A 25050-nucleotide genomic window follows, 5' to 3' on the forward strand; every position below is an offset into this window, starting at 1 on the left:
ACCAGTACATATGGAAGAATGACAGGTAGGAATGTTGAAAAGTTTCATTATACATCCAACTAAAAAAAAATTGACCAAGGTGAATGGATTGTAATTCTCAGAGTTTGAATGTGTTGCATAGAGAAACACATTTCCCCCCCCTCACAGGAGGGGGAAAGAGAACAGCAAGAACAGAGCTCTTTGTCTGTGTGAACAATATCCTCTGATGGCCATTAGCTCAAGGCCATTTCCATAATGAATGGTAACAATATTGCCAGTTGCTCCTGGGGTGACCATAGATCTTCTGTGGATGCTGTAGGTCTTAGCTTCTCTTTGGCAGCATAGATGTTTCTTTTATTTATCTGGGCTATCTTATACAATATACTACCTAATTCACTACTTGAGAGCATAACATTTAGCAGGCAAGCCACAAAACACACATTTCATTGCAGCAGCTGTCCTAGAGCCAGAAGAAGTAAAGTGCGGTGCCCAATATGATCCTCTGACACAGGTAGGTTCTGGTTGTGTTTGTCTTTGAAAATGGCGATGGGGTTTATGGTCATCCTTAGAATGGACCTTTTAGCCAAACTGCATACCTGTGTTCCACAGACGAAGCTTTCTTTAAAGACTTTGGTTTAATTCTACACGTATTATCTTCTTAATGAAATTTGGTTAGGGAGTATACTTGTGGGCAACATGGTGTATGAGAAAGAAATACATTTGTTAAAAAAGGACCCCTGGTCTAGGTGGGACTCAGGGTTCAGTCCAGACTTGGCTATGACCTAAATCTCTGGGAGTCTGTTTCCACACCTTGAGAATGAACAGATTAGATAGACGATTTTAAAGATCCTTCTAATTTTTATGCTTGGAACTCTTTAAGTTCTTGGAACTCTTTAAGTGCAAAGAATTTAGTAAGGTTGATTTTAAAAAGACACAGAAAGTAGACCAAATTAATTATTAAAATCTGGACAGAGGCAAACCGGTGAATTTCTCTGAGAATTAGTTTCCTCAGGTAGAAACTCTTGGGATCCTAATTTCAAGATCGGAGAACTATTTTGTGAATCTAATTAGAAAACAAATGTTAAAGTGCTTAGCATTTTAGGAAATTTTGCTATTGACAGATTTTTAAATAACGCCTGGCCCTTATGACTGCCATCTAGTGGACACAATAATAATTACATGATGCGCTTTTTTTTTTCACTTGGGCTCCTGAAACCCTTCACAAATGGGATTCCAGAGTATGGTTTCATCAGTTCCCCTATGAGTAAATGCCAATCCTAACTTAAAGTACTTAATTTACATTTTTAAAGAGAAGTATCGCATTAGAGGCATTAGAAGTATTTGTTGACTTTTTAGCTAGTCAGCCTTCTTCAAGTAATAGGGCAAGATTTCTTTGGGGGACATCTTTTCCCCACTGAGAATGTGCGCCCAGCTAGAATGTGGATCCTGAATAGAATGACTACGAGACCGAGAGTGGTTCTGTGTCTGCACGTGCCTGCGAAAATGGCTCTTGCAGCTTGGACCTACAAACTTACCTGTTACTTCTCATTTGTCTCATTTGACCCTCCAGTTTTCCCATTAACTTTTTAAAGCCCCATACATTGTTAATAGTCTCCATTGTAGTGTATGGTAAGCAGATTTTATTTTGTTCTTTGCACCTCAAGGGTCTTAACTTACATATTAAGAGACAGAGCATGCAAGGCAACTATGCCATTATTTGCAAGAAAACAGTGGTCCTCAGAGCTGCCGTTTAATCACTCTTCCTTATAGGCTGTGTGCCAGGCTGAATTTTTGTCCTGTACTCGTTATTTATTCAACACAACTATCCTTTGAGCTATTACTAGGAAGCCCCATTTTAAAGGTAGCACAAGTAAAGTCAAAAGAGATGGAGAAATTTGCCCAAGCACATGATGTTAATAAAAGGCAGAGCCTGGGTGAGTTTCAGTCATTTCTGGCGCCCAGCAGAAAGCATGGTGAGACTACTTTTTTCTGTCATCTGTAATGTGGACATTAGGTTTCTTTGCAGGCAGCCTGGAAATGTTAGGATCCACCAACGTAACACTGTGAGTTTAATTGAATTTATTAGCCAAAACCCTACCTGACCTTTCATTTGAATTGCTATCAAGCACTTCTTGGTCACATAGGTTTGCATGGTCCTTCCTTCTTAAAAGAGAACACAGAACACCCAGACAGAAAAGAGGAGGAAAGGGGCATTCCCCTCTGTCCCCTGACTTTCCTTTTGTCCTTGGGAGTCATTCTGATTCATACTATCCACGCCAGAACTGGCCCCCAGGGGTGACTGAAGCTAAATTTAAATGCTCAAATGGAGCACATCCACACTCCCCTTTCTTTAGATTTCCTTACTACATGTAAAACACGGTGAAATTTTAAAGAAGAATTTAATTATCTACTGATAGCAAAACAAAACAAAGACCAGAAATCCCCAAGGGGCAATATGAGAAGGCTGAGTCAGAAGCCTTGGAGAGTTACTTGATCCTTTGCTGATTCTATTAAAACAGATCCTGTTTTACTCGCCATCCTGTCTGAGGGTCTAGGAAGAAAGTGGTAACTTTCATTTCCAGGCTTTCCCCCATTCTCATCAGAACAGAAATCATGGCCATACAGATCTGTAGGAGAAAATAGTAAATGTATCCACTTATTAAACAAATATTGAGTAAGCTATTACAAATGCCTGAATAAGGACATGGGGACTTCAAGTCATTTCTAGAATGAGCCAGTTTTTAGGGCACATTGTTTCCCTTCACAGAGATCCCTTTCTCTTCAGTTCTCAGTGCTTCTCTGAGCATCTCCCAGCCCGGGAAAGAATGCCCGCATACCATCCCACAGGAAAGCGTCTGATTATGGAGCTTAGAATCAACAGCCCAGACTTTTCTCTAAGTGAAGCCAATTGCTTTGTAAAGGAATTGAAATCTGAGGCCATGCTCATTAGCACAGGCCTATGAGTAACTGAGCCAACTGGGCCTTCCAACATTGGTGCTCGACCCAGTGATGTAGTTCTCTTGGGGGCCTGAGAGGCCTGACCATGCATGCATCAGGGAAGCTGATCGCCTGCAGGGGGAAGACCTGTAATGGCTGCCACCATCTTAGCTCCAGGGCCATCCCGGAGAAGCAAGGAATCCTGTCTCCACTCATTCAGAGCCAGCAAGAAGTGGATGACAAACCCAGAGAGAATGCTTCACGTTGACAAGTCTCCACACCCCAAAACCTAAAATTGGCTTGACCTCCACGTACATCTCAGCAGCAGCACTGGTGTGGTACCGATGAACGGGGAGCCCAGTTTCCATCGCTCTTGGCTAACTTGGCACAGAACCTCATAAGAGAAGGCTTGCTTTCCTCCTTCTAGTTATTAGAACGATAACCACTGAAAATAGCACTGGCAGTGAAGACAAAAATGCCTTTGCTTGTAACTTAACAAATGTTTCCTTTCCCCCCACAGTTTTATGCCCTTCAAACAATGTAATCCGCTCTTTTTGCACACATTCTTCTAGAATGGTCTAGCGGTTAAGAGCCTCAGCGTCAACCAGATGGATCTTTTCTTAATTGCATGATGGCGAGCAACTTACTTCAATTCCCTGAAGCCAGATTTCTCATCACTAAGTGGAAATACTGACCAACAGCTCTACCTGTAAGGTAGTTGGGAATATTTAAATAAGATTATTTATAAAATATATATATATATATATATATATATATAGTGCATAGCACAAAGTCTAATCTAGTAAATGCTCAGTCAATTTAAATATTACTATCACTAAGTGAACTCCCACATATACATATGCCTCGTCCAGTTTAGATGATTAACAAATGCTAGGAGAGTATTTATACACTATGGAGCGCTATGCAAATATAAGATCTGAATATTGTTAGCACTTGTCTTAGTGATGAAGCATTCAGTTCAGTCATGGTCCAGTAAGAGATGAGTCAGAAGGAAAATCAGGGCACACAGCAGATGGCTTTCCCAAGCACATGACCAGCTAGGCCTTGAAAATCAGCCTAGGCACTGGTCAGCTAAAAAATCCTGGGGTAGTTTTCATTTGAATTTCTATCACGTATGTTCCTCTCTTGTTGTCCTTGCTGAAAGGCATGACCTTTCTTCTTTAAAACATGGAACACGCCAAGGGAAGTGTTACGAGGAAAAAGTTCATCTCTGGTCTTTGTCTTTGACCTTGCCTTGCTCTAGAGTCATTTTCATTCCTTCTGTCTGCATTTTAATCTGGTCCATAGGAATGGAATAGAACTCAAGTCTGTGTATGGCAAATGGCCCCTTTCTTTAGTTTCCCTTTGGACATCTGAAAGCAGATAAGCTATTCCAGAGAAACCTGACTGCAAACTGATGATTCTGGAACCCACTGACGATGAAACTGTGTGTTTCAGAATGGTGAAAGAACTTCTGGTTCTCCTTCCTGATTGTTTCCAGGTGTTGTTTTGGACACCTCTGGTTGAATACTGTATATGTTAAATAATGAGCAGCACTTCTGACAGATCTGGGGTACAGCAAAAGAGGCCAGGATTGATGAAGAGGCATGGCTAGCTTGAGCTAAGTAATTAGGTAGTGTTAGCACATGCTTTTGATCCTGTTTCGATGTGTCTTATTTAATAAGCTCTTGAAATCCTTTTCAAGGTTGCAAATAATTTACGGCACACTAGAACTCTACTTCAGCACTTCCCAAATCATGGTTTGTACATCTCTGGGGGTCCTTGAGACTCTGGGGTTCCCTGAGGCAAAAGCAACTGTCATTACAATGTCAAGATATTATGGGACCCTTTTTATTGGCTTGACATTTGCACTAATTGTGCAAAAGCAATCGTGGGCAAAACTGTGTGAATCGAGATAGTGGCATCTAGCAATTTTTTTATTTGCCATTGGGTTCTTCAACTCGATACACTGACAGTTAAAAAAAAAAGAAAGAAAATGTCAGTTTCAGTTAACAATATTATTAAAGGAGCAGAAAAAATATTAGTTTTTATTAAATCTAGATTTTTTGAGTACATGAAACACCGTTTTTACCTAAAAGAATAACTGACAAACTATAGGTATTCAGACTTGGACATTTGGCAGATAATTTCTTAAAGAACAAAGTGACTATATCACTGGACGGAAAACAGCTCACAGTCTTTGTTACCAGTGATAAAATTTGAATTTTCATTTGAAAATTTGAATCTGCACCGTGGGTGTAAAAACTTTCTAATACTTAAAGATGTTTTTGATGAGCTAGGTAATGATATCAACAAATATGACTTTTTGATATTGTATAATAAAATCTGTGAGCACTTGCAAAATTTGCATGACTCAATGAAACAAACTCTCTAAATGACCAAAGCATGATGTTAAAGTGATTTCTGATTCCACGTTGTAGCTTTTCAATGAGTTTTGGTACAGTTTTAAATAATATTTAAATTATCCAAAAAGGCTATTAAAATACACCTTCCTTTCCCAACTACATTTCTGGGTGATGTATATACATTTCTGACTCCAGGCCTTTTCTGATTCCTTAAGGATCTGTTTGGCCTGTTCTTAAAATAGCGGCCATGGGGTATAGGAGCCGGTGTTCTCCAGCATCCTGTCCAGCAGGTGGGCAACTCAGGGAGGTCTTCTATATGCTTCTCATAGGTGTTGGTGGAGGTAAAACCTCACTTTCTACAGGCCAACCTTAGTAATGCATCCTTCTCTTAGCTTTTCCTCCTGGCTTGCCCCTCCCTCACCCTTGCTTCCTGGGATCACCTCCCAAAGAAACTGCCTGCACCCAGGTCATAGTTCCAAGCTCCAAGACAACCTGTTTCTAGAGGCCTGCTATGTTTAGATACTGTGCGAGTAGCCGAGGCTATATTGGCAGACAAAGCCATGTTGTAACAAGCAGGCGAATGTCTGCTATGGTTATGATGCAGATTGAGTGATTTGGGGCAGGATAATAATATAGTGAGATTTCTTCAGTTTGCAATGTATCATCCATTTCAATGAATGCATGTAATCTTTAGATGAAGGAAAAAGAAACAAACAAACAAAAAACCTCATGTACTTTCTGCCCACAGAAAGAAATAGAACATTAACAGTGCCTCAAAAGACCCCCCTATACCCCTCTCTAGCATGATCAGATTTTAGTTTTCAAAAGTGTACCCTGGTGGTTGCATAACCAATGAGTGGAAGGAGAGTCAGTGGAGCAAGAAACACCCACTCAGATTTCAAGTCGTGGCTGTATCATCACTGTTCCATAAAGTTTTTCTTGATCTTCAGGTTGAAATCCCCCCTGACTAACCTCGATGAACTCCAGAGTTTTATGGTGGTGATTGAAATTCTTTACAGCACTTACATGACTCTGCCCTAAGAAAACACTAAGACAGAACAATTTTATTGAGTTACAATTAATACGCTATGCAATTTACCTGTTGAAAGTGTAGAAGTTCAATGTCTTTCAGTATATTCACGGAGTTGTGCAACCATCACCATAATCCATTTCAAAGCATGTACATCACCTTAAAAAGAAGCCCCATGGCCTTTAGCTATCACCCTGGCCCCATTCCCAGTCTCAACCCCAAGCAAGCACTAGTTTACTTTACGTCTCTCTATTGGTTTCCCTATTCTGGACTTTTATAAGAAGGAAATCATATCATGCATGGACTTCTGTGACTTTTGTGACTGTCTTTTTTCACTTAGTATATTAGTATATTTTCTCAGTTGTAGATTTGCTATTTCTGAAGGATATGAAAATTTTGGAAAAATTCCGGGAAGAGGTCATCAAGGTACAGGGTATGTGTAAATAATTTTGCATGAAGAATAAATAAAGGAACTAATAATTGTTACTCTGAGGGAGAAAGGGGCACATAACTGTCATGAAATGATAGAGAATGTATCTTGTAAAGGAAAAGGTTCTGATATTCTCTAAAGAGGACTGGAGTGAACAAACAAGAAATGACAGAGAGATAGTATTTAGTTAATCTAGTTAATACTTTATAATATATATAATATATTTTATAATAAATAGAATATTTTACAATATATAATAGATAGCTATTCTACCCAAAACTATGTAATAAAGAGAATATCCAAAAATAAAATGGTTGGCCTGGTGATGTACTGAGCTCCTCATCCATGAATGTATGTAAGTAATCAATATCTCCTTGTCCCTATTAGGGATGCTGTATCATGCATGGGTTCTGCCTTCATGAGGACAGAACCTCATTATTCTGAGCTCTCTTCCAGATTACAGGTGCTCTGACTCTAAATACAATTTTGTGTCCTTTTGGTGTAATTTTGATAATGAGGGCTGGGTTTGTTTCCTATGTTTTGCAGGACAAGTTTTCTCTTGCAGGCCAGTTCTCTCCCCTGCCTTTCATCTTACGTGCTGATTTTACATTATTCCAGTCACCTCGTCTTAAAAAGTACACTGACTGTAACGCTTTCCCCATCTTCTTTTTTTCTTTTATCCCCAAATCCATGTGGTTGCTAAATTCTGCCATTTCTACCTCTGCAATAGGTGGTTGGTCTCTTTTCCATTCCAAATTTGGTCTTTTTTTTTTTTTAGATTTTTGTTTATTTATTTGACAAACAGAGATCACAAGCAGGCAGAGCAGCAGGCAGAGAGAGAGGGGGAAGCAGGCTCCCCACCGAGCAGAAAGCCTGATGCAGGGCTCGATCCCAGGACCCTGAGATCATGACCTAAGCAGAAGGCAGAGTCTTAACCCACTGAGCCACTCAGGCGCCCCTTAATTCGGTCTTAAGAGGATAGCCACCATACTGGTGACCTAGTTCTAGGCTCCTTCTCTTGTTCTCTATCCTATTCACCACATGCATATATGTGGCTAATCTGTTAACTTTCCTAAATCACTGCTCTAATGAACTCCCTTTCTTTCTTTTTATTTTTTTAAGATTTTATTTTTTTATTTGACAGACAGAGATCACAAGTAGGCAGAGAGAGAGGAGGAAGCAGGCTCCCTGCCGAGCAGAGAGCCCGATGTGGGGCTCGATCCTAGGACTCTGGGAACATGACCTGAGCCGAAGGCAGAGGCTTTAACCCACTGGGCCACCCAGGTGCCCATGAACTCCCTTTGATATTCACAGTTTTCATCAGTTCCATTGGCTGACAAAGTCTTCCTTTTAGAGCCTAGCATCCCGTTGGGACCCAGTACTTACTCATGATCCAGCTAAACTGGCCACTTAGTGCACCATCTTGACAATCTCACAATGGAATGCCCTTACCTCGCATTTGTCTCCACTGTAATCTTTAATCCCTTTTTCAGTGTGTCAGTTAATGGCAATGTTTTAAAATGTCCCCACTCCTTTCCTGACTTCTCAGCTTGCTAGGATTTTTGCCTCTGAGTTCTACAATCCTTATTTATATTTCTACTACTTAGCCTTCTATTGGCAAATGCTATTCTTGTTTTCTTTCAGAGGGAGTTCCTTGAGAATAAGGACTATGATATCATCATCCTGAGTATAATGGTTTATGTACAATAATTGATAAATATTTAGGAAACGAATCACTAAACAAGCAAACAAATATGCAGATAATTTTAACTATGAATCACCTTTATAAAAATAGCATGAGAAGGGAGTATAGTGTGGTGGAGGTGCCTTACTTTCCATGGATGACTCCAACCATTGCTCAATTAGCTATGGAAAAGTCATTGCTCATCAGATGAATGGGACAGGAAGGTGACAATGACTCAGGATAAGCTCAGCCACAGAAACAGAAACAGAGGAACCAAACTTTTTTTTTTAGCTAAAGACTTTTCAGGAGCCCAGTCTTATTCATGTTAGAGAAGCTCATCAAAACTTCACCAAGTTGTCTGTTGGACTATGTTATTACTTGCCCTGACTTCCCTTCTTAATAACAGCAGCAGTAACAAAAGCAATTGAAAAACGTACATGGTCAAGAACCTTGTTTTCCCTTCAGGATGGAATCAGACAACAGGAGATCAGACAACATCTTAAACTATGGGCCTTTGGTGGAAGGTGGACCCTCTAATGAAGCCTCAGGGTTTCCCAGGGCCACCGAAGATTATTACATCTGTCTTCCCACAGAAACTCCAGTTATGTTTAAATAGTAACCTTGTGCATTCAGCCCTTGTTCTTGGTAGCACTTGGTGCCAACCTGCAAGACTGTGCTGATGTGGGATTAACACTAATACAAAGTAGCAAGGTAGGGTGAGAGAAACTTCTTCAGAGAAATCTCTATGTAAATACAAACAAGTTTTCATTCAGAAGCCTAGGGCGGAAATGTCTGCAAAGGAGAAAGTCATGGGGTTTCAAATTTGGAACTTTAATCATTCTGGTTCCCGATGATGGTGATGGTGATGACGATGAAATATTTCATGTGTCAGATAAGGCTTGGGTTTCTATCCCCCTCCACTCTTGATTTAAAAATAGAATAATACTTCATTTTATGTGATATTCCCAGAACAGTGAGAACTTTTGACAATTTGTCCTTATTTCTGTGTTTAATCTTTAGTATAAGAAGGATAGGTCCAAAACTCTGCTTACTTGTTTTAGAAATCACTATTCAATCTCACTGTGAAAATTTTCCTTTAAATATATTTGTCATGAGAACACATTGGGTATTTTTTTCTGCCTCTTGTCCTTGATAACTTAAATTACAGTATAAATACCATGAATATCCAGTCTTCTTTTTTTGTAGTGTCATTAATTAAAGATAATCAAAGAAGAGATTGTGTCATTCTGAGTATATTTTCTCAACCCATCTTTGTCTATCAGTTGGATTGGTCACTAGATGGCACCAGCAGCTAAGCTGGTGAATTGAAAAATCTCTTTGTTACAATCTGCACTGCCAACCCCTGGCAAGGATTGTCATTATCATCACTTTGATGTTTTTATTTTTTGAGAAAAACCAATAGGTTGAAAGATGATTTTGCTCTCTGAATTTGTTGCAATTATAGGCATATATTTTAAAACTAAACATTGCCCGATTCTAATATTCATTGCACTTAGGTATTCTCTATTGCTTTGGGGTGGTTTAAAAATGATTAGCTAACTCTCCAGCTATAAAAGACTATAATAATTGAATACGTAGGAGACACAAGTTGCCAAAATAATTCAAGCCTAAAGGTGTTCTTAGGTGTTGAATTTGTCGGGGAGCTCAGTCTTCCCCCTTCCTCCTGGATTGATTCCTCAATCCTGGAGATTATTTGAATTTTACTTCCTCTACAGTTCTCTGGTTGATTATGGAAGAGGAACTGAAATTGGCAGGCTGGGTTGACGTGCACATCTAAATGATAACACTGTGTGCATACACTGTGACCCTTCTATTTCCACACAATCTTTGCTCACTGTGGACAAAAAGAATCTGATTCATCTAAGAGCCTTGGGCTAGAATTAATTACTTCTAGAAATCTATATAAGGCCAAGTTTTTACATATTTATAAGTGAGTTCCCATTTCCCCAAGAGTTCCTGTAATTGTCATCTAAGATTTCTTTCTTAGGGAACTGTGTCCACATGTGAGATTAATCACCCATGCACTATTCATACCCTGAGAATATGGTTCACTATTATTTCCCACTAGTCTCCTTTCTGAGCACTTTCAGTTAGTCTGATATCCTTAAAATACCATACTTAATCTTTCCTACTTGCTTTTTGCCTTTGCTTGAGCTCTTCCCTCGACCTGGATACCTCCTCCCTTCTCTTCACCAAGGCAACCTTATTTCAAAGGTATTTCTCCAAGATCTACCTCTTCCATGAGACCCGCCATGTCTCCTTCAAACTAATATTTTTTCCGTTGTCTTGCATTTCATAGGATTTACATTCTGTAGTAGAACACAAAAACTGCTACACTGGTCAAAAATTCAGCACATTTACCATACCTACTATTTCGATGTGTCATGCTGAGTGATGAAGACAGAGCATTGAATAAGAGAACTACCTCCATCCTCCCAAGGCTGAGGGTCTAATGAGAAAACCATATCATAAAAGGTAATTTAAATGGAATGGAATAGAGAGGCTAGAAATATACTCTTGTAGTCAGCTGAACTTTGACAAGGAAAAAAGGTAATACAATTAACCAGTGATGCTGGAACAACTGAACATCCATATACAAAGCCCTGAAACTATACATGGGCCTTGAACCCATCTCAAAAATCAACTCAAAATGGATCATAGATTGAATGTAAAATGCAAAAGTATAAAACTCTTAAAAGATACTATAGGAAAAAACCTAGATGATCTTGAGTATAGTGGTGCTTTTTAAAGAAATAACTCCATGAAAGAAATACAGTTAATATTTGGACTTCATTAAAATTAAAAATTTCTGTTCTGAAAAAAAAAAATCTGCTCTGAGAAAGACAATGTCAAGAGAGTGAGAAGACAAGCCACAGACTGGAAGAATGTGTTTGCAAAAGACACATCTGAAAAAAACAAAGCACCTGTTATCCAAAATATATAAGGAACTATTAAAACTCACAATAAGAAAGCAAAAACCTGATTAAAAAATCAGCCAAAGTCCGTGACAGGCATTTCACCAAAGAAGATATACAGATGACAAGTAAACATGTGAAAAGATGCTCCATATCATATATCATCAGGGAAATGTTAATTAAAACAATGAGATACCACTACACATGTATTAGAATGACCAAACTTCATAACACTGCGAACACAAAATGTGGGCAAGGATGTGGAGCAACAGGAACTCTCATTTATTGTTGGTGTTAATGCAAAATGGTACAGTCACTTTGGAAGACAATTTGACAGTTTGTTATAAACAAAAATGCTTTTGCCCTAGGATCCAATAATCACACTCCTCTGTATTTACCCAAAGGAGCTGAATACTTACGTCTACACAAAAACCTTCACAAAAACGTTTATAGAAGCTTTATTCATAAATGCCGAATTTGGAAACAACCAAGATGTTCTTCAGCAGGTGAATGGGTAAATAAACTCTGGTACATTTAGATATTGTAGTACTTAGCACAGAAAAGAAATAAGCTACAAAGCCATGAAAAGACGTGGAGAAAACTTAAAATGCATATTATTAAGTGAAAGAAGCCAGTCTGAAAAGACTTCATACTGGAGGATTCCAACTATATGACAATCTGAAAAAGGCAAAACTATGGAGACAATGAAAACATCAGTGGTTGCCAGGGGTGGGAGAATGAATAGGCAGAGCACAGAGGGTTTGTAGGGTATGAAAGTACTCTTTATATAATAATAGATGCATGTCATTCTACTTTTGTCCAAAGCCACAGAATGTACAATGCCAAGACTGAACCCTAATGGAAACTGTGGATTTGGTTGATTATGCTGTGTCGATGTAGGTATTTCCTTGGTGAAAACAGTACCCTGCTGATGAGTGATGCTGATAATGGGGGAAGCTATGCTTATGTAGGGGGAGGGAATACATGGAAAATCTCTATGTCTTCCTCTCAGTTTTGCTATAAGCCTAAAACTACTTTAAAAATAACGTTTTTGTAGTAGTTTACACAAAGGGTGTGTTAGGAGAAATCAAGGCTGCCTTGGCTAATCTATCCTAGGGATTTTAAAAGGTCTCTCTGCGGAAGGCATACTTAACAGGCTCTTAAAAGAAGAGTAGAAGGTAGTCAAATGACTGGGAATAGTAAAGGGAATTCAAGGGAGTGGAAACTAAGGAGCCAGGATTGGTGCCCAGACAGTCCTCAGATCCTGCACTGTAACCATCACACTACGCACTGTTAGTTCAGAGTGTTGCCTGTTGACTCAGTGAGACTTGTTACCTAGGCCTGGCATGCAAATCACCATTGTTTCTAGGGTGTACATGGTTCTTTTAATTGGCTTCCCTTGAGTTTTACATTGAAATTTTGTTCCAATGCTCAAACAAGCCTTTGTTCTAGCTCCCTGAGGAAACTGGCTTGGAATTCATTCATTCATTCATTCATTCAATCAATTAGTCAACAAATACAACAAATACAAATACAACAAATACAAATACAACAAATACTGCTATGATCCCATGGTCATTCTAAACAGAAAAAGTGCTTGCCTCTCATTATTTTAAAATGTAGGGAGAGAAGCAGACATCAATCACAGTAATCTCTTATATAAATATAAAGCCCCAATGTGATCATTGGTATGAGGAAAAAGCACTTCGTGTTCTCAAAGCTTCTGGCAGAAGGATTAGATGCAATATGGGGAAAGGCTGCATAAAGAAGGGACTTCTGGGTTGACCAGGCACTGACTGGTGAATTGGTATTAACTGCTGAAAGGCAGAAGGAGCCAGAGCATCCTTGGTAGAGAAAGCAGCATTGCAAAGAGGTTATAGCTATGGAGTGAAAGAAAGCCATGGGGGCTGGTTCACTTAGAGCATATGGTCCAAGAACACTGAGGAGGAGGCAGCCTGTGCATTCAGTGCTTAGAGCTAGGTTAAAGGACAAGAGTGATAAGTAGGGAGACAGGGAGACGAGGAGGTCCATGATAAAAGTTCACCCAGTGTGGAGACCAGCTTACAATGTATGCAGAGCCCATCGAGGAAGCTCCATTAACAGTCCAGGGTAGATGATGCTAGTGTGAGATAGGGAACTAAGGGGGAAAAGAAGAGAACGGATTTGAGATATGCCTTCTCATTAAGAGGAAATAAGAAGCATCAGAAGGAAAAGGGGTGTTGAACAATGTGGAGAGTTTTGCGGTAGCATCCAGCTTGGAACATATGAATTTTCCATTCAAAGCCAGGGAGGTTTAGACAAACCATTCCACCCTGGTAATAGAAGGCATTCATAGTGGACATTTTGTCTAAAATGTACAGACACATTATGGAATGTTCTTTTTTTTAAAAAAAAATTTATTTATTTATTTATTTGACAGAGAGAGATCACAAGTAGGCCGAGAGGCAGGCAGAGAGAGAGGAAGGGAAGCAGGCTTCCTGCTGAGCAGAGAGCCCGATGCAGGGCTCAATCCCAGGACCCTGGGATCATGACCTGAGCTGAAGGCAGAGGCTTAACCCACTGAGCTACCCAGGCGCCCCCATTATGGAATGTTCTTCCATGGGAATGCAACCATACCCCAGCATTTCTTATGTGGTATAGATATGTATGACGCTTAACAGAATGGAAGTCACTACAGCAATAAATTTCCCTTTGATGGAATCTTCATAGGCAAGGAGGAAAATCCAGTAAAGATTAGGTTTTGAGAATATTGTCTATCGACTTAGAACTCTGCAATCTGTAGACTAATTTAGCCACCAGGAGTCAATCAGTCTCATGTGAACTAGAATGGGAAAATGAAGAATGTGTCATGTAAAAGGGAATGATTCAGGAACTAAAGACACCTGAATATAAGGTTCTAGACTCAGTGCTATCTAACAGAACTTCCTGTGAAGATGGAAATATTTTATATTTCACTATCTAATACAGTTGTCACTAGTCACATGTAGCTGTGAAATAATTTAAAAATGGCTAGTGTGACTAAGAAACTAAATTTTAAAATTTTGGTTGAATTAATTTAAATTTAAATAACCACATATGGACTGTAGTAGTGTTTGGGGAAACACAGGTCTCAAACTGTAGTAGTACCTCTTCCTTCAATCACGACAACCAAAAATGTTTTAACGCATTACTATTATGTGTCCTGGGGGTGGGGGACATGTGGGAAAATTGCCCCCAGTTGGGAATCACTGGCTTGGTTGAAGTTTCCTTTGGCACTTGTCATCTTATGACTTGTCTGGTCACCTGCTGAGTGACCCAGAATAATAAAATAAGGGTAATGGTCAAGAGGAAACAGTTCTCTGTAGTTCTTACTTATGATAAAGACTAAGAGGCATAATGAATACTAAGCTGTAAAGGATATCTGGAGGCAATTTATATCACTGGGGATTTCTTTTTTCATAGAAAGGATGGAGAGAGAGCAACTGCATAGAATTCTGGCTGTTACACCAAGAGCAGGGCTGGAACTTAAAAGGCAAAAGCCCCGTCCATCGCTGAGACCCACACATGTTTTACACTCTGTCAGGTTTATTCTTTCAGGAAAAAAAGAATCCCTAGAAGTTTTATAAATTGAAACAGTATCAATTATTATACAACATTGTATCTTATAATATAATGGGTAACTATCCCAAAGCTATAGCTGTTTAGTTCAAAATAAAGCTTGGAAAAGTCATAATTGTTTTTATAATTAAAATGTTCAATGACAGGATATCAAAAGTATTGAGAAGTATTTAATCTACTATATTTTTATTTTTTTAAAGATTTTTATTTATTTATTTGACAGACAGAGATCACAAGTAGGCAGAGAGGCCTGCAGAGAGAGAGGAGGAAGCAGGCCTCCTGCTGAGCAAAGAGCCAATATGGGGCTCCATCCCAGGACCCTGGGATCATGACCTGAGCCGAAGGCAGAGGCTTTAACTTACCGAGCCACCCAGGTGCCCCTATATTTTTATTTTTTAAAATTTTTAAAAATAATGTATTTATTTATGAGGGAGAGAGAGAGCATGGGGACAGACGGGGGTGAGAGAAAGAAGCAGACTCCCAGCTGAGCAGGGAGCCGTATGCGGGACTTGATCCCAGGGCCCTGCGACCATGACCTGGGCTGAAGGCAGACACTTAACTGACTGAGACACCCAGGCACTGCTCTGTGATATTTTTAAAATGCGGATATATATTTAATTTTATATGTAGACATGTTTTAACTTAACAAGTTACTACTGAAAACACTGACAGCCAACAGATAGAATCATTACTCCATTATTTTCCCTCTCTCCATCCCTGATCCTGATATTCCTTTCAAAATGTCCAGTAAGGAAAAGGCAGCTATGCAGAGCCTGGCATGGAAGCATGAGGAGAACTGAGGGCATTACTGTACTTAGGTCATGGGCTACAAGGCAGAGCTTGGACAGCTGGCTGCCTAGACCACCCAGGCATGGAAGAAACCATGTTTTTGCTTGGAATTGCTTCTTTTTGAAAAGAATCACTGTTTTTGAATAAATTGAAATCAAAGCTTCAATCCTGTGTCAAAAGATGTCTGAAAATAACAAGGAAATGGAAAAGAATCTCTATTACCCTCACAGAGGGACATTCTATGATTTCCTTCCCTAAAAGTCTTTAAAAGCCAGACAGACAACCAGTTTTTAAGGATGGTATGAATGGAGACCTGCCTGGTGAAGGGGAAATGGTCAGACAATCTGGGGACTCCTCTAGCTCTCTGGTTTTAAAAATTCTGTCTTCCCTGAATGAGAATGAAGAAGTATATTGGAGAGAATACCCAAGGAGCACTAAGTGCTCATGATGTGTGCTCCTAAAAAGAAACAGTAAAGATCTTTGAAACATGGACGCATAAATAAGCTATTCTGAAAATTCACATTAAATTCTTACAGACATAATAGCTGCAGGGGTACAGTGTTGGGGAAAAAATAAAGATGCTTAACGATGGTCTGATCCCATCCAAAAAAGGTGTTATTTAAAAAATAATAATTTGGGTGCCTGGCTGGCTCAGTTGGTTAAGCGACTGCCTTCAGCTTAGGTCATGATCCCAGATTCCTGGGATTGAGTCCCACATCAGGGTCCCTGCTCCATGGGGAGTCTGCCTCTCCCTCTGACTTTCTCCCCTCTCATTGCTCTCTCTCACTGTCTCTCTCTCAAATAAATAAATACAATCTTTAAAAAAAAATATATATATATGTAATATAATAATTTAACTCTAATCTAGTGCCCTTTTGGCAAATCCCTTCCGCTCCCTTCTTTAAATTTAGAATGTCTGAGTATAAACAGTTTTCTGGGCTTGTTACACTAAAATTTGATCTCAGACCTCCTCGTCTCACTGGTTTAGAGCACAATGAGGCCATTGTTAATGGTAAAGGTAAGAGTCACATCTTGCTCTTCCAAGAACCTTCACTCCTCTAACCCTTTCCATCCTGATTAAAGGGACTTGAAGAGTTTCCTCCACTCCACTCTCCCACCCCACTGTAAAATGAATAGCACAGAGCTCTCTGCATATGCCTTATGCGATGTATTCTTCTCTTTTTCCCTCCTGAGAGAGTGCTCCCTAATCACTGTGTGGTCTTCCTTGAGTTCTAACCTGCCTTTTACAGACCTCTTCAATTTTTTATTTCTTTGACCTAAAGTTCATGAGAGATTCCAATTCTACATTGAGGGCTATGATCTCAGTTGCCCAATTTAACCCCTAAAAATACAGGATGCCCAGTTAAAGATATGTTGCAGATAAACAAAGAATAAGGTGTATAGTTTAAGTATGCCCCCAATATTCCTGGGACATAATTCACTAAGAGGTTATTTCTTCTTTATCTGAAAAAGGGCATCCTGCTTTTTATCTGGCAGTCCTAGCCCCAACACCCCAGCTGCACTCAAAGTAACCTTGTTGTTGTTGTTTTCCCCAAGGAGCTTTCTCAGCCTGCCTTTCTCGGGCAGTACATTCCTATCAGGTGCAGGAAGACATGTGTGAGTTAAGACATGGCGTTCGCTCTTACATTGTTTCCAGAGTCTTTGTCATGAGTCAGCATGCTTCCCTATAAGCATACCAGTCATCTGGCATGGAAGCAGAACCCCAAACATCCTAATCCTACTTCCTTTTCAAATATCCTCACTCTTGTTTTATTTCAGTGGAACTAATGTTCTCAGGCTGGAATCATTGCTGTAGAAAGGCATTTAAATTCTAAATAGAGTCATGATTTCCTTAAAAGTAATAGCATCAGAGAACTTAATTCATTTTTTCAGAATCCTAACTGTGGGCTCTTACCTAATTCATATCTTAATATGTTGTTTTAAAATTCTCCTTTTCATTTTTATAGTGGTATAACAGCATAATGAATGTAGCGATTCCCCCAAAATTATGCCTAGTGAATGACTCTATATTAGGAAAGTAGCATTGAGGTAATATACTGATTTATGAAAATTGTCTATCAGCTTAATTACTTTTAATAACTGAAAGAAAGTAAATCCTTTATTTGGTAAGAGTTTGTGTATTTTATTAGTCTGTATATTGGTTCTTCTACCCGTACAATAAAGTATCAATATCTTATAGTAGGAACTTTTTGGATGAAGACAACAGACAGCACACACAGCTACTTTTATTCTTTCTAAACACCTGTAGTAATAGATTGAAAAGATTTTTTTTTAATGGCATAAAGCCATGAGAATGAGAAAAACAAGAGACAGCACCATAACAACGGATCAGAAAAATGGAAAGAAAACTGCTAACTGACTCAGCAGAGCCCAGAAAGCTGAATCTTAATGTGACAGTAGAGAAAACCGGGGACCATCCTAATTTGTACCGTAGAATTCACAAAAACCCATGAATGTGTCAGTTCCAGGGATCTAGAGATGAAGAAAGGAGAGGTTCACATAACAAGATGGAGAAAAAGATAAATAGGTTCCTGAAAGCTCATCCCCTCTAGCCACTGAGAAACTGCTTGTCCTGCATCTCAGCACGGGTTTGCACACTGATTCTGTGGAGCAGAGAAGGGTAGGTCGGGAAGGTCTCTGCACCAAAGATGTCAGGGCTGCGGGCCCTACCAAAAATAAAGAAATTATGGGGTCACCTGAGTGGTTCAGTTGGTTAATCGTCTGCCTTTGGCTCAGGTCATGATCCTAGGGTCCTGGGATCCAGCCTCAAATAAATAAATAAAATCTTTAAAAACATAATACCCCCCCCCCCAATTCTTGGTATATTGCATATAAATGCAACCCAGCACAAACCCAACCCTTCTGCTCCCCTCAGGTGCCAGGACACTAGCAACCTTTTATCTATGCAAGAGATTGAGAAACTCTCTTCTCTGGTCGCCAGCCTAAGGAAGAGACTTAGAGCTCAAAAATCAAGAGGCTTTCCAAAAGCAGCCCACACTGATCACACGGTACCAAACCTCAAAGGCAGCACGCTCCACGTGCTCAGACAGTCCACTTTCTTAACCCTTCACCCTTAATAGGGAGCAGAGCACTGCGGATGACCAGGCATTTCAGAAAAGCCCTTACGTGAAAGAGAACAAAGCAGACTCACTGAAGAGAAACAAAACAAAATAGGAGCAAGTCAGAAGAAATAAATTATTTTAGGGCAAAAAAGTGAAATGCTATTACTAGAGAAATATAAATCTACTCTATAGTAAGAGAAAACAGATAAATGGTTGCCTGAGGCTGGGGGATGGGCAAGAAATTGACTGAAATAAAAGAACAACAGAACTTTTGGAAGATGATGGAAGTGTTCTATAGTTTGGTTATGGTGGCGGCTACACTGGTGTATACATTCATTTAACAGTGTACTTAAAATGGGCACATTTAGTGTATGTAAATTATACATCAATAAAGTTGATTTTTAAAATCTCTAATATTTATAACCCACAACATCAAAATATTAATTATTGCATCCATGACACAAGAACAAGATGCTATGTAAAGGTGGAGGAGAGGCATTTAAAGGAAAAGCAAAAAACAACAAAAAGGGTACCTGGGTGGCTCAGTCGGTTAAGCGTCTGCCTTCAGCTCAGGTCGTGATCTTAGGGTCCTGGGATTGAGTCCCACCTCAAGCTCTCTGCTCAGTGAGGAATCTGTTTCTCCCTCTCTCTCCCAAATAAATAAATAAATACCTCAGAAAAACAAAAACAAAAACAAAACAACCTTTGAAATTAAAGAGTCAACATGGAAAAATAAAGTTGAAATCTCCCAGAAAGTTGGGCGAGAAATAATGAAACAGAAAATAGGAGAGGCAAAAAATTAGATAATTTAAAGAACTTCTGGGATTTGTTATACCCCAATGGTAGGAAATCTCAGAAAGAGAAAATTAATAGGGAGGGAAATCATCAATAATTTACAAAGACATCCTAAACATGAGTTGACATTTAGGAAGGGTGTGCCAGGTCCTCAACACCATGAAATATGAATAAAATTGACCTACGGAGACGATCATCATCATGAAATTTCAGAATGCTAGAGGATAGAAAGTTTTTCGAGAGAAAAAACCCTGAATCTTATCGAACATAAACAATATGAGATAGAAATGACCCTGAACTTCTCAACAACATTGGGAGCAAGAAAACAGTGGAGCAGTGCCTACAGAATTTTGTTGGAGCCTTAATTCCAACCTATACTCAGCGATACAATCAGCATGAGGGCAAACCATAGACATTTTCAACCATGCAAGATCTGATTAAAAACTCCCATCAATCATCTCCCAAAAAACAATTGGAGGATATGCCCCACTAAGTAAGAGTGAAACCAAGAAAAGGGGTATAGAGGACACAGAAAACAGGATATCCAACTCAGGACTTGGTACAAAGACAATCACTGGGAAGATGGAGCAGAGATAACCCAGAACTCGATGTGTGCACCAGATGGGGAGGGCCAGACAGGGTGTGTGTGAAAGACACTTGGTTACAAAGCACTCTCTTCTAGTATGAGGACTGAATGCCTAGCGAGCTTGGCCAAGATTCTTATGTAGCTCCCTTGGACCACATCCTCATGAAGTTTCTGCTCTTCCCTTCTTGCCCTACTTGTGGACCCTTACAAAAAAAGGTGCTTTAGGGACAGCTGGGTGGTTCAGTCAGTTGGGGATCTGCGGTTGGCTCAGGTCATGATCCCGGGGTCCTGAGATGAAGACCCATGCCAGGCTTCCTGCTTCTCCCTCTCCCTCTGCCTGTAGCGCTCCCTGCTTGTGCTCACTCTGTCTCCCTGACAAATGGATAAATAAAATCTTAAAAAAGAAAAAAAAAAACACTAAAAAAAGGGGGGGGGTGTTTTGAACTTCTCCTCAAAGCTAGGCTCTGGTGAGCTTAGAAACATTAAGAAACAGAGTCGCTTGTTTTCTCTGACCAGAGTCTTGCCTGATACCCAGATTTGGTCTGTACTTCAGCCCGGCCATGTGTCCCCACTATGGGGAGCCCTTTATTTCCCAGAACTCTGTTGTGACCTTGCTCACTGACTTCCTTAGAAGAGGTTCTTATAAACAGCCAAAAACTAAAACCAGACTCACAGACTCAGGACAGTTTCTCTTTTTCTGAAAGCTTCTTTCTAACACTGGAAATACTACCTTCTCCTTACATAGCTAGATTTACATAATTACTCACTTTTTCAAAACTCAGCAGTTTAGGGGCATCTGGGTGGCTAGTTGGTTGAGCATTTGACTCTTGGCTTAGGCTCAGGTCATGATCTCGGGGTAATGGATCAAGACCACAGAGCCTGCATGAGATTCTTTCTCTCTTCCCCTCTGTTCCTCCTTATGTCCACGCCCCACATAAGTGAATAAATAAATAAATAAATAAAATCTTAAGAAAACTAAACAGTTTATTGATTAGGGATACATGTGTGAGTGGTAGAATTACTAAAATCAATCAGAAGAATGAGCAATGCAGAAGTCAGGATCATGGCTACCTTTGAGGAAAAGGGAAGAGAATGGTTAGAAAGAGGGATGTGCAGAAGGTTTAAGGTAGGGTGGCGTTTTATTACTTAACCTAGATAATAAATCCACAGTACCATAGTTTACATATTGTTTAAGTTGTGCACATGAACTCTTTTGGGTATACAATGCATTTCACAATTAACAGCACATCCTATGCCAAATTTATTATGCTTTGAGAACCGAGATTAAAAACGTTCAGCTCTGACTCTCACCTTTCCGGATACCCTATGGGTTTTTATAAATGTTAAAGCCTTGATTAGCAGGATCTCTAGAAATCAGGTTTTGGACATTTTATTCTACAATATATTGACTTACAACATTCCAAAGTTGCTAAAGATTTATAATTTGATTTCAAGTGGTATATATTCAGGAATACCTTTATTTTTTTCAGAGGCTGTCAGTTATTTTGTGATTATAAACAAGCAACATAGTAATTTAATTTTAATTGATCAAGCTACTGTATGTTTCAGATTATAAAACCTCCACTTGTAACTCCCAATAACTTTTTTTTTTTCCAGAACATCTTTATTGATTGGCCGGACCCAGACATGTCTCTAGCACTCCTCCCTAGGTGGTGGAAAGCGAAGGAGAAGAGACTGCAGAGGCTGTGGAAGAACCTCGATTAAACTGATGAAATGTGAAATAGGAGAGACGTGAGACATTATTAAATGATTAGGTTGAATACTGAAGGGCTAATGTAGCCTGGAGAATTATGAGAAGCTGGAGTTCCACATCTCTGTTGAGAAATCAGGATTTATTGGTCTGGTTGCTGGACTCATTCAAATCCTATACTTGTTAAATTTGGAAAATATTTCTCATAGGACCTCAAGAATATTCCAAGCCTAGGGACTATCAATATTTCACAAAATTCTATTTTGATTAAAATGCTTTCCCAAAAGAAGTAAGCCCTTACTAAGAGAAAGTATGTAGTAGCGTGCTAACTCTAGTTCCTAATCTAGAGGATGGAGAGCCAAAGGCAATGTAATATGAGGATAATCTATTCTAACGTAGGTGTTCTTTGTGGACTTCCTGCTTAAAAAGACATTAAGATATTAAGTAATAAAGATATTTGAAAGCTCACCTCAAGTCCTTCATAGAATTTCTCTAATTACAGCTCATCAGGAAGATGACAAGTATTTAACTCTAAATGAATGCTATAACCTGCCTTAGGTTTCTAATAGAGTGTAAACTCTTACTCAATGCTCAGTTGTATTTAGATGGACCAAGAACTAAGCATTCTCCTTGCACCCAAATTAGAAAAACACTTCTCCAGTTAGCCTGGGACCAAAGGCTTATTTTGAAAAGAGAATATAAACAAAAAGCAAAATAAAACTCTGAGCTAATTTTCTTGCCACAATACATACTGGCATTGAGAAGACTAAAATTAGCTACAGCTAATTTTCAAGCAAGAGGAGTGCTTTTATGCTTCTCTAGACAATTAGGTTTCATGCTTCTTTTTGTGAGCTCCTCCCAAATTTTAAGTTGCCATTGTATAAGAATGTCTAGAGTCAAAGAAATGGCTGTCTCAACAATTGAGTGCATATGGGCTACAATCTTCACACAATATTGTCAAGGGCATTTTCTGGACCCAAATATAAATCTCAGCTTCTAGTTGGATGCATTATTTGTTGAAATATTTATTCCATAGTCCTTTACTGAGGTTTCTTTTCTTCCTCCTTATGATACACTATGCCATTTGTTGTTGATTTAAGAAACTTAATATCTCTGGTTGATATCTTTAATGTTGAGAACTCTACCTTTTTAAGTGCCTTGTACCTTGAGAAATATTTATTTAAGCTATCCAAAAAGACACAAAAAGCCAACACAATGAATGCCAATATACCTGCCATGAGGCTTAAATAAAAAACATAGTGTTTGTCCCTTTCTAAATTACATCTCCTTTCCTTCCTTCACTAAATATGACCACTCTCTAGAATTACTTTCTGTCATTCCCATGGATTTCTTCATAATTTTACTATGTATTCATAAACAATATAATATGGTTCCACAGTGTTTTCACTTTCATATAAATATTGTATATACTCTTCTGCAACTTACTTTCCACCCAATACTATGTTTTTGAGATTCATGCCGTTGATATGTGTAGCTATAGTTCATTTTCAGTATTGCATAAATACTTCTGTGCTCCTGTTGATGGACATTTGGGTAATTGCCAACTTTTCTCACACAAAAAGCTATATGAACATTCTTACAATATATTTCTTCATGCACGTGTGAGGGAGTAGAGCTTAAGCCTGAAACTGGTCACAGGCCATAATAAAACCATTATTAGAAATAGGCAAAATGTTCTCTGTAGTGGTTCTAACAATTTCTAGGCCTTCAACGATGGATTAGCAGTTCTCTTTTCTTAACATCCTTGACAACATTTTTACTGTAAGACATTACAAATTTCACCAATCTTATGGGTAGCAATGGTACCTTACTGTACACATAAGATTTTCAAAAAATACGGGGGTGCCTGCGTGGCTCAGTCAATGAGGTGTGCCTGTCTTCAGCTCTGGTCAAGATCCCAGGGTCCTGGGATCCCGCCCTGCATCCGACTTCCTGCTCTGGAGAACGTGCTTCTCCTTCTCCCTCTGCCACTCCCCCTACTTGTGTGCACTCTCTCAAACCTCTCTCTCTCTCTCTCTCTCTGCTAAATGAATAAATAAAATCTTAAAAATTTTTTTTCAAAAAATGTGGGCTTTGAGATTCTCCAAGTGATAGTAATTTTGACATATTTGTGATTGCCACACATTATCTGTAACCATGAGTTATCAATATTTCTCTGATACAGCTAAAGACTGATCCTAGAGAAACAGCAACAACAACAAAAGATAACATATTTGTTATTTTTAGAACTCTGTCTCTGTCCCCAAGTCCCAATCCTCGAGACTTGGAAGCAGGAGTAAGTGGGGGTGTTACATGGTCATCCTAGAGCATTCCAGAGCACATTAGACCACCGGGCTATGGCACTAGGCGTATTTACAATGTTGTTACTGCTTCTTTTCCACCTGTACCAGGCAAATCATTTTCCCATCTCTAGCAAGGGTTAGAAGGATGTAGATATATGCTTGCACATTAAATCAGATCTTGTCTTTGGATACTGAAAGAATAAATAGAAATAGGATTTTTTTACAATTTGCTGCAACTATGGCAACTTTAAATATAAGTACAGCTTTTATTTTCAGTGGGATGGGACATGTAGAAATATCACCTAGTCTGATTATACATGCATTCAATAAGTATTTTAGAATTAAATCCATACAAGTTTCTTGTGTTATTCCCAACCTAGTGGGAAGGAGAGATATATCACAAACAAATAATTATGATGTCACAAATATTTACAAAGGAAATGACGTGTAAAAAAAAAAAAGAAAAAGGAGCTCCTAGATAGACAAAGAAATGGAGAAGCGAAACACTGATGCACAAAATGATTTTAGGCCATGTTCAAGAGAAAGATGGAGCAAAGCCAAGAACAAAATAGAAACAAAGCTTGTGCATCATGTCTAATGTTTGGTAGCTAACTAGATGCCTGAGTTCAAATCCCAATTCCACCATTTACTAGAGATATGACCTTGGACAAGTTACGTATACTCTCCAGCTCTCAGTTTCCTTACTAACAAAATAGAAAAGAAAATTATTGTATATACCTCTTGGGGTTGTTGTAAATATATATTGATACATGTAAGGGGCTTAAAGAGTTCACTGGCATTCACATAGGACTTAATAAATAATA

The 25050-nt window shown here is 39.0% G+C and overlaps 1 long non-coding RNA gene across 1 annotated transcript; it reads left to right on the top strand.

Annotated features, from left to right (window-relative positions):
• Nucleotides 1–306: 306 nt before the first annotated feature.
• On the top strand, nt 307–23937 carry LOC101686542. The gene is made up of 3 exons (XR_200854.2): nt 307–490; nt 3489–3630; nt 21830–23937. It is a non-coding gene; the product is annotated as an uncharacterized LOC101686542 (long non-coding RNA).
• Nucleotides 23938–25050: the final 1113 nt, after the last annotated feature.

Source organism: Mustela putorius, unplaced genomic scaffold (genome assembly GCF_011764305.1).
Source record: "Mustela putorius furo isolate JIRA1106 unplaced genomic scaffold, ASM1176430v1.1 tig00000151_pilon_pilon_pilon, whole genome shotgun sequence".
Classification (NCBI taxonomy): domain Eukaryota; kingdom Metazoa; phylum Chordata; class Mammalia; order Carnivora; family Mustelidae; genus Mustela; species Mustela putorius.